This window comes from Rhagoletis pomonella, unplaced genomic scaffold (genome assembly GCF_013731165.1).
Source record: "Rhagoletis pomonella isolate Grant_MI unplaced genomic scaffold, Rhpom_1.0 Rhpom_scaffold_00006, whole genome shotgun sequence".
Lineage (NCBI taxonomy): Eukaryota > Metazoa > Arthropoda > Insecta > Diptera > Tephritidae > Rhagoletis > Rhagoletis pomonella.
In genome coordinates this window covers 53,396,053-53,405,437 of record NW_023458560.1, presented here as the reverse complement: position 1 = coordinate 53,405,437, position 9,385 = coordinate 53,396,053, and the positions used below count along the sequence as shown (strand labels likewise).

The 9,385-nt window shown below is 34.1% G+C and overlaps 1 protein-coding gene across 1 annotated transcript in view; it reads left to right on the top strand.

The window, feature by feature from the left end:
* Window positions 1-8,964: 8,964 nt before the first annotated feature.
* LOC118740943 (UDP-glucosyltransferase 2-like) overlaps window positions 8,965-9,385 on the top strand; it is a 515,118-nt gene continuing 514,697 nt past the window's right edge. Inside the window, exon 1 of the mRNA XM_036472709.1 lies at window positions 8,965-9,172. The gene's annotated coding sequence lies outside the window, so the exon portion shown is untranslated. The remainder of the gene's footprint in view (window positions 9,173-9,385) is intronic.

The window sequence follows — 9,385 nt, the reverse complement described above, 5'->3', positions numbered from 1 at the left end:
GTGTCTTAAAAAACGCACACAAGCAATTTTCCGATTTGCAATTGTGTCACAGTGATACCTTCATTTTTTAAAACGGTTGAATAAAAACCACACACAACTATGTTTACGACATGCAAATGCATCACAGTGATGCCTTGGTTTTAAAAGGGTTGTAAAAACGCTAATTTCTAATAATTTTTTTTAATTTCTTTTCCATTACTAAGTTAAATTCATTTTTTCATTTACATATGTTCTGACTAAATAAATTTCTAAAGAGAAAAATAAACTCCAAAAAGAAAAAACATAGGCATTTCGGTGATTTTTTCATGTAAAGTGCAAAACCGGCGATTTTTTGAAATGTTTGTATGGTGAACCCCCAGGGGGGTTCCAGGGGCTGTGCCACTGGCATCGGTGGGTCGGGCCTCCAAAGTTAGTGGGGGTCGGTCATACATTTGGACTCGATTGGAGCACTCTAAATGGGTCAAAGTGGGATTTTTCAAAATTTGCCCCTACCCAAAAGTTCGACCCAAATTGGGGGACATCAGAATTCGTTTTAGAGGTATGGTTCCTTCGGCAAAGTTTCTTACTTTGATCCCCAGAATATGATTTTCACAGAGCAATGGGCGATTTTTTTGCCTCCCCACAAATCGACCCGGCCTAGTGTATATGCACGTAAGTATGTATGCATGTTATTTGAAAGGAATTTTTGCTGAATGCTTTTGCAAATATAGAGCGTTCAATAAGACTCAAAGAACAACCTAAAATAAGAGTCCGAATTTAGTAATTTATGAGGCTGATTAGAGGCTCGAAAAGAGTCAAAAATGGTTCATATATGAGGCCAATAATTGTTTTAAAAGAGTGCAAAATGAGCCGTATATTAGGCCAATAAGAGTCCAATATGACTCATATTGAGGCTCATTTGATGTATGAATTTAAGCTCATATAAGTCGACCTTCGGAGAAAGGGAAACACCCTCATATCGGACTCTTAAATGAGCTCATTATGAGCGTAATAGCTCCGATATAGGACTCCTTAAAGACTAATTTATGACTCCCAATGTTTGTTGGGAAATAGTCAAATATTCAAAGTACAAATTTTTCATATAATGAAACTAGTTCATAGTTTTTCTCTTTTTACTTGTAATATAAATGTATTTTTTGATTGTTCTTCGTATTTTCTGTCTTTTAGGTGCCTTATTTTGCTTTTTTGCCTTTTCCTGCCGTTTTTGCTATTTTGTTTTGCTTTTTTTTGCCTTTTCTGCAACACCTAGTGCCTTTTTCTGCATTTTTCGCTATTTTATTTTGCCTTTCCCAGCCTATTTCGTTATTTTATTTTGCCTTTTTTATATTGTTAATTAGTAAAGATCTGCAGCGGGACTGACACTTAAACTTCTGCCTTTCATCCATTTTCAGTACCAATACATATTCCCCGTAGAAAGTCGTGAAGATTGTTTCCATTATTTTCGATATAGACTCTAGAGTTAGGACCAATTTCAGATGAAAATTTAAATGGCACTTAGGGTTAATTTGGGATTGTTATTTAAATGCCATTTAACTTTTGCTGTGTTTCAGATCACCTTTAATTAAATATGCCAAACAAGTGGCAACACTGTTGCTTGGCCCTTGAAAGTATGGGTTGATATACTCACAGGGTTGCATATATGCAATATTGGTCATTTGATTAAATATATGACCTGAAAGTAAATTTTTGATAACCCTACTGTGATACGTACCATGGTTTGCTTGCCTTAATTTTATGGTAATAAAGATTTTTGAACTTTTTTTTCAGAGATGTGGAGTTTTTAAATATTAATTTATTGTTCAAATGCATTTGATTTTGAAATATTCTTCATTCAAAATGGAAATACCACCGATTGCGATAGGTCATCTGAAATTGGGCATTAGTAGCAGTTGTACAATTCGTTAGACCAGGCTCAGTATTGGGATTAAGCCAGCACCAGCCGCAGGTAAGTTTTTGAGATAGAGAAATCAGGAAAAGTTGTCTGGTTGTATACCAGAAAAATTACTGTGACTTTTTTGTACCTAAAAGCCGTAAGCAAGGAGCTTTAAATACATATTTGTGCCGCTCTCGCGTCACGAAGTCCTTTTACAAGGTCGCAAGAACTCAAAAACTTATTTAATTTTTTTTTCGAAAATCATGCTGTTCTCAAGTCAAAATATGGCAAAAACTAACGGTTCTACTTTTGAAGGTCATTTTAAAGGTCTGCTTAGCTTTGCCGTAGATATTTACCTCGCATGAGTTTTTCAACAAGTATCGATTGACAGCGGGTCTAGCGCTCTTGCGATACTCATTTCATTGTTTTACATACAAAATACATTGGGCGTCAAGAAAAAGGCGAGAATAACTTTCCTCTCGATGCATTGCGGAAAAAAGTTCTTTTCAAATAATTACTAATAGAACGTACAATATTATTAGCCCAAAACGCGATTTTAAGGCCATTGAGATGTCAGTGATATTAAAAAAAATTTTATAAACCAAAAATGTATGGTCAAATAAAAAATAAAAATGGGAGGAAAACACCAACATTCTCAACTGTTTAAAACATGAGCACAATTGGTATTGCCAATCGGGAGAACAAAATTAAAATCTAAACAATTTCGAAAAACGTTAATAGCTATAACTTCCAAAATAATCAAAATTCCGAAAAATTGTGAAACTTGTATTTTTCTCTTATCGTTTTGAAGCATAAATAGATAATTGCACAAAAAAAGCTCGACCTTCGAAAAAATGGTGGCCCACCCAAAATTTTTACTCACTACTAGTTTTTGTTGTTCTTGTGTTTGAAAACAAATGATAGGGAATGGCCTGTAATGAGGCAGCCCACATCGTCTACACAAGCCTAGGTGTAACTATTAGAGACAGGGAAAGACCTATTTATTAAACTTTTTATACCCGAGCGCACTTGTGCACAAGGGTATATTAATTTTGTTCACATAACGGTTGTTTGTAACAGCTAAAACGAATCGAGATAGATATAGACAAATGTATACATAAATGATCAGGATGAAAAAAGAATTAGATTAAGCCATGTCTGTCTGTCCGTCCGTCTGTCCGTCTGTCCGTGTACACGATAACTCGAGCAAAAATTGAGATATCTCAACGAAATTTGGTATGTAGGTTTCCCTTAATCCAAGGTACGTTGGTATTGAAAATGGGCGAAATCGGACTTCAACCACACCCACTTCCCATATAACGGTAATTTCCAGAAATACGAAAACTGCGATATTTTAGTAACTATTGAAGATAATTCACTCAAAATTGATATTTACAATAATTTTTAGACGAAAAATAAGAATATTATAAATTTTTGGAAAATGGGCGTAGCCACGCCCCCTTATGGTTACATGTGTATATCTTGGTAACCGCTGCACCAATTTCATCCAAACAAAGGCACAGTTGTTGGCCTTCGCACAACATACCAAATGGCCGAAACTTTTTAAAATCGCACAATAACCACGCCCACATCCCATATAACGGTAATTCAGAGAAATACAAAATCTTCGATAAATCAGTAAATATTGAAGCTAATTTATTCAAAATTGATGTTTGCAACAATTCTTTACCAAGAAATACGTTCATGGTAAAATTTTGGTAAATGGGCGTGGCACCGCCCACTTATGATCATATATAAGTATATCGGTAACCGTTCTACCAATTTGTACCAAACTCGGTGTGGATATTGTGCTTGCCACATATAAGCAAAACGTTGAAAATTATTGAAATCGGGCTAAAATAACGGCCGCTTCTCATATAACGGTAAATTTCAGAAATGCTTGAAACTTCAATATTTCGAAATTGAAGGACGCTAATTTACTCAAAATTGATACACCCCGGCTTACCATCTAGCGGATGGCTTCGGAAAAGTAAAAAAAACATATATTTAATACTTGCGCCGGGTATTTAATGTTCGGCTCCGCCCGAACTTAGACTTTCTTACTTGTTTCTTTTAGATCGTTCTTCCAAAAAATCGGGGTTCATTCCATCCCGGAATAGCCGAACTCCTCGATACAGTGAACACCAAATCTCTTTCATTGAATACTATGTGGAGTGAGCTCATAATTTATTTTGCACTGAGTAGAGTGAACAAACAAGAAGATGCAAAGGCGATCGAAAAAAAACATGAATTCTTTTGATACATAAGCCCTGTTCACGTACGCACTATCAAGTAAAATCCAGTACTAATTTTACTGGTTTTTACTGGAAGGCGTTTTCGTACGTAAAAACTTGCAAGAAAATAGAAAAAGAAAGAGAATTGAGAAAGCCAAAAATGACAGCTGAACTTGCAAGTTTTACTAGATTTTTACTGGATACATTTTTACTAGTTTACTATTTGCTAGTAAGGGAAACAGGTAATGGCACGATGCTTAATGCAATTCACATTACCAAAAGAATTGTTTGTGGTGCTTTTAGAGTTACAATTTACAAAATAAACCTGTTTCAATATATATTAAGATGGGAAATACCATTTTTCTTAGAAAATTGCGCCGGAAGTTAACAAATTAATCAGATGTTCATAAAACTTGTAACCTCTTGCTGGTTTTGCGTTTTCGTACTTTCTTGCATATTTCCCTCATTGGTAGTAAATATTGGCTTACTCTCCGAAATTTGGTTACTGGCAAGTTACTGGATATTTTTTGCTGGCGAATACGAAAACACAACTATTGCTTCCTTAAAGAAAAAAAAATATATAAACAAATCAATGCTAATCCCGTTTTTGGAAGTAATTAATCTTTAAGATATAAAAATGTTTAAATTGAATATTATATGATATCTTAAATAATATGTGTGTGTTTAGCTAATGGATTAACTTAAATTGCGTTTAAATCCATAGTTTGAGTTCTATGAATAATCCTTTTTGGGTAAACAGGCCTTGCATGAATTAGTTCACTCTACCCGGTTAGCACTGTACATCAAATATAATCTGTCCGACTGCTTTTTAATGAAGATACAAACTAGGCACAAAAACCTAGAATACTGATTTCGTTCCTCATCACACAGTATTTGAATGCGGAAATATTTTTTTTTAGTTTCGGGTTTGTCATAATAAGAGTGAAAGTTTAATTCAACATTTTTTTTACTTTTAATAACAAGAGTAGTCAGTATACATACAAACATCGCTTATCTCAATAACCTCATGGCCTTATTTATAAAAATCTGATTATCGTGACATTGCTGAAAATGGTACTATATTAATAGTATGTGGAAATTAATTACTTATTTGCATACATATATATTAGGGCTTATCACGTGCAAAAGTTTAGTGAGAGTCAGTTTTATTTGAACACTTCTGTATGTCGAGAGAAAATTTGTTTAGGCATACGATAAAAACCAACTAAATTGTGTTTTCTTTGTAACTTTCTTTTTTTCACTGTCCACTTTTTTAAATCTTCAAATAAGCCTGAGTTACGCTCAACTCATTTTCTTTCATATATACTGACACAGCCTAATGTACATACTTACAAATGTACTTGCATACTCAATGTCTGTAAAAACTTTATTACAATTCCATCTAGAGACAGATACACATCAAGTAGGTGATTAAACATGATAAATACTATAAGTATGTAGTATAGTACAGCAATAATATTAAAGACGCGAACTCTTGAGCAAATAATTAACTACGTATGTATGTATGTAATGTTCAAGGAGACTGACAAAAGTTCGAAAAGAATTGTTATTAAAAACATGTAAATACATGTATGAAGAAAAGAATATTTGCATTAACTAGAAATAGATCCTATGAATTGGTCTGTGCGAAAACATCGGCCAACATTGTTTTTAGTTTTGCCTTTTTTTTAAAGGGATGTGCGTTATGTATTTACATAAAGTAATTATTAAACTCAGGGACCTAAATTTGGGATGATTTTTAACAATTTTTTTCGCCAACATTTCGAACACATCTGCATATTAAATGGGAAATAAAAGTGCTTGCTAAATTACTGGAAATCGACGCAAACTCTTAGCCTCTTAGTCTGATCTATAAAATGCATACCCAAAATTAAAAAAAAAAAACCAAAAAGAAAAAAATTATTAATTTTGGTCAAAAGTTTTTCTGACATGTAAATTTTTTTCGTTTTGGGAGAACCCTGAAATAGTTTCGATTTTCGTTAAAATTGCTTTTTCTCCATTTCGCACTAAAAAAAATCAAAAGTCGGGCTCAACTGGTCTCTTGCAAATTTTATTATTTATTAACTTTCATTAAAATAAAACTTTATCAAATTGAGTGAAAAGTTAAGGCTCCATAGAATTGTGAACACAAAATACCAACTTTGAAAGACTGTGCAATGTTTGTTCCGCAACTTTTTTTTTGTAAAGAAGAAAGTCGTATTTTGAAGTTATTCCAAATGCGTTTTCAAACTATTTTTACAAAGTAATAGTAACCTTTTCACTTCGCTGCATATTTCCATTTTATTAGATGTTAAAAACATCAATAACATTATTTTAACTTATAAGTAGCGTTAAAGTAAATGGCTATTTTCGAAAATGGACTGTACATATTTTTGTGCAATTCCGGAAATTTTTCTTAGTGAGTTTTCTCTGCCATCCGGTTTTTTTTTAAGATCACACTCTGACTAATTTAAAAAGAGAGTCATGATTTACGTACGTTGTCATTAAAAAAGTTCCTAAAAACCTGATTCTTTATTTACAAAAGATATCTGAATTTGAGAAATTTTCTCGAGGTCCCACCATATAAATGCTTATATCTCATAACAGAAACTAACATAAAATAAGTAAACATACCCTTCTTATAGCAGAAGGATTGCTCTTTTAAATGAGCCTGGTTTTGGATTAGTACAATTAAAAAAATAAAATAAAAAAGTTGACCTTGCCATGATAACATACAAAAAAAAAAATAAATAAAGTTGGCCAAGGGTTCGAAAGAAAAAAACCTTTTATTTGACACGTTCTAATATACATATTGTTGAAGACATGAGCAAAGCCTTCACCTGCAGAACACCGACAATTTTCAAATACTTTTAAATTATTTTACATTCGTTTGCCAAATCAAATATTTTTATTATTTTTAAGTTTTTTAATTATTGTAACTTAAACTTAAAATCTTATTCGCATACTATTGTAACCTTTCAATTCGAATATCGTAAATTCCTTAATGTTGTAGTTTCGAAGTTTGTAAGCGACGATACGAGGTGACCCGACCTCGCCAACCTAGTGCTCCAGTCAGTCTTCTACTGACCGCCACCGCTTTCACATCGTTAACTTTCAAATCCGCCCCTCTGGCACCTTGAATTAGAATTTGCATTGTAATCAAACATATTGGATACCCTGCAAAAATCGTTGGATCATGTAGTCTATTTGTGGTAAATTGGACTACTTACAAAAGTGTTCCTTTGTCATGCTGTAGCGGACCAACTGGTGTCTTGTTTGTTATCCGATCACTGCTCGTGTTTTAACGAAACGTTATTGGAGTTGAGCATTTGAAAGCACATTTGCATGTCTGGCTGTAGCTGAACGTGTAGAGATGCTCGCTGTTAGTTCCTAGCTCCCAGCATGTTCGGGTTCGAATGCCGTCAGAGGCAACATTATAATTTCTAATTTTTGTCTTGGTTTTTATTAATTTCGAAAAAGTATTTGAGAAGTGAAGAACAAAAGCGTGAACAAACGAAAAAATATAGCAACAATGCCATTGTTAATATGTTGGAGTAGTTTTGTGTTACTCTGATGTAATGCAGGGATGGAGTATATGGTCCTGCCCTAGGACATCGCAATGTTAATTGGACCATATTTTTTATATGAATTGTGGTTAATTTTGGAGTACTCCTTGATCCTTAGGGAGTACTCTTTACACGCATGCATGGAGTAGACCCGATTTTTGCAGGGTAATAAACACTTGAGATTCATAGATTGTAAAGCAAACTATATCTCTTTTCGTTACGCATTTACATCAGTGACCGCCAAACACTTTCCTGGGAAACGAACTATATGCGGCCTTTCACATGTACACAATCGGCTTCTTACACGTACACAATCCGAACGTCAACAGAAAGAGTAGCAGAGCAACAAATTTTATTTAGTTGCATGCAAACAATAGGCGAAGCAGGTTGTTGACGCATTTCCGTGCATTACCACCAACACATTCTCATTTTTTATTTCATAACTAATACATTCTCATTTTAAGACCTCTTTTTGGCGGACACTGATTTACATGCATACGTTTTATGCAAGTGCACTCTGCACGTACGCAACAAGTGGACGTAAGTACTCGAACATGGTCCTTACGATCCGTTCGAAGGAATCGGCAACCCTCTACTTAGAGTACAAACACGTTCACGATCGCACCCGTCTCATCAACCGAAAACTCTATTCGGTCAGCTCTTGTCAGTTTTTAAATCATAAGCGGTTGGCGGCGGTCGTATAAACTAAGTCCGGTCGGTCAAGTTAAGTGTGCAAAAGAAGTTGAAAATTGTGCGCATACATATGCACAAAATAAATCTTTGCGAAAAAGAAACTAAGTACCAAACAATACAACTTAAAACGAAACAGAAAGCGTGCCGGTTAAAAACTAAATATAGGCTGCATTTCTTTATTCATTCTGAACGTTTGGAATAAGCTTTTTTGTTTATTTATTCTTTAGAACGTTCCTGATTAAATGTTGACGTATATTTCAAACGCATTCTGTTTATTCCGGCTGTGAAATGGGATTATCCGGAATGTATAAAGAAACGCAGCCATAAAGTGTGGAAATAAAAATATAAAAAATATTGGTTGAAAGTGAAAAAAGCACCAAGTGAGAAATTAAAGTCGCACGAGAAAATTTCAAAAAAAAGAAAAAAGGAACAAAGATTGTAATTTCTGATTGACAGAAGAAATTAATTTGGAAGAAATAAGTGCGATCAAAAAGGGGAAGAATAGAAATAATAGAAAAAAAGTAAAGTGCAGCAAAAAACAAAAAAGCCAAAGTGCATAAAAAACAAAAAAGCCACAGTGCATTAAAAAAAAAAAAAAAAAAAATTATACATATTTATATAAAAAAAAAAAAATCTAAGTTCGAAATTTCTCACGAGGCGTCTTGGCAAGCGGCAGCAACAGCAACGGAGGATAACGGCAGCAGCATCACCGGCGCAGCACAGAAAAACACCGGCGCGGCACAGCACAAAAGGCAAAACAAGTGCGGTACAGTAGGAACAAGTCACAGGTGGTACCAGAGAAACCCGTAAGTGCGCACATATTATTATATACATACGTATGCAACCTTTATAGCGGTTTCCCGTACGGTGAATTAAAGTTGTCGAACCTTTAATTTACCGTAATTGAAATAACTGTCTCGATACAGACATACATATATACCGAAATATATGTATGTACATATATACTCACAATCAGGGTACGAAAATAAACTGTACAAAACAATTCCCATTTGCTCATC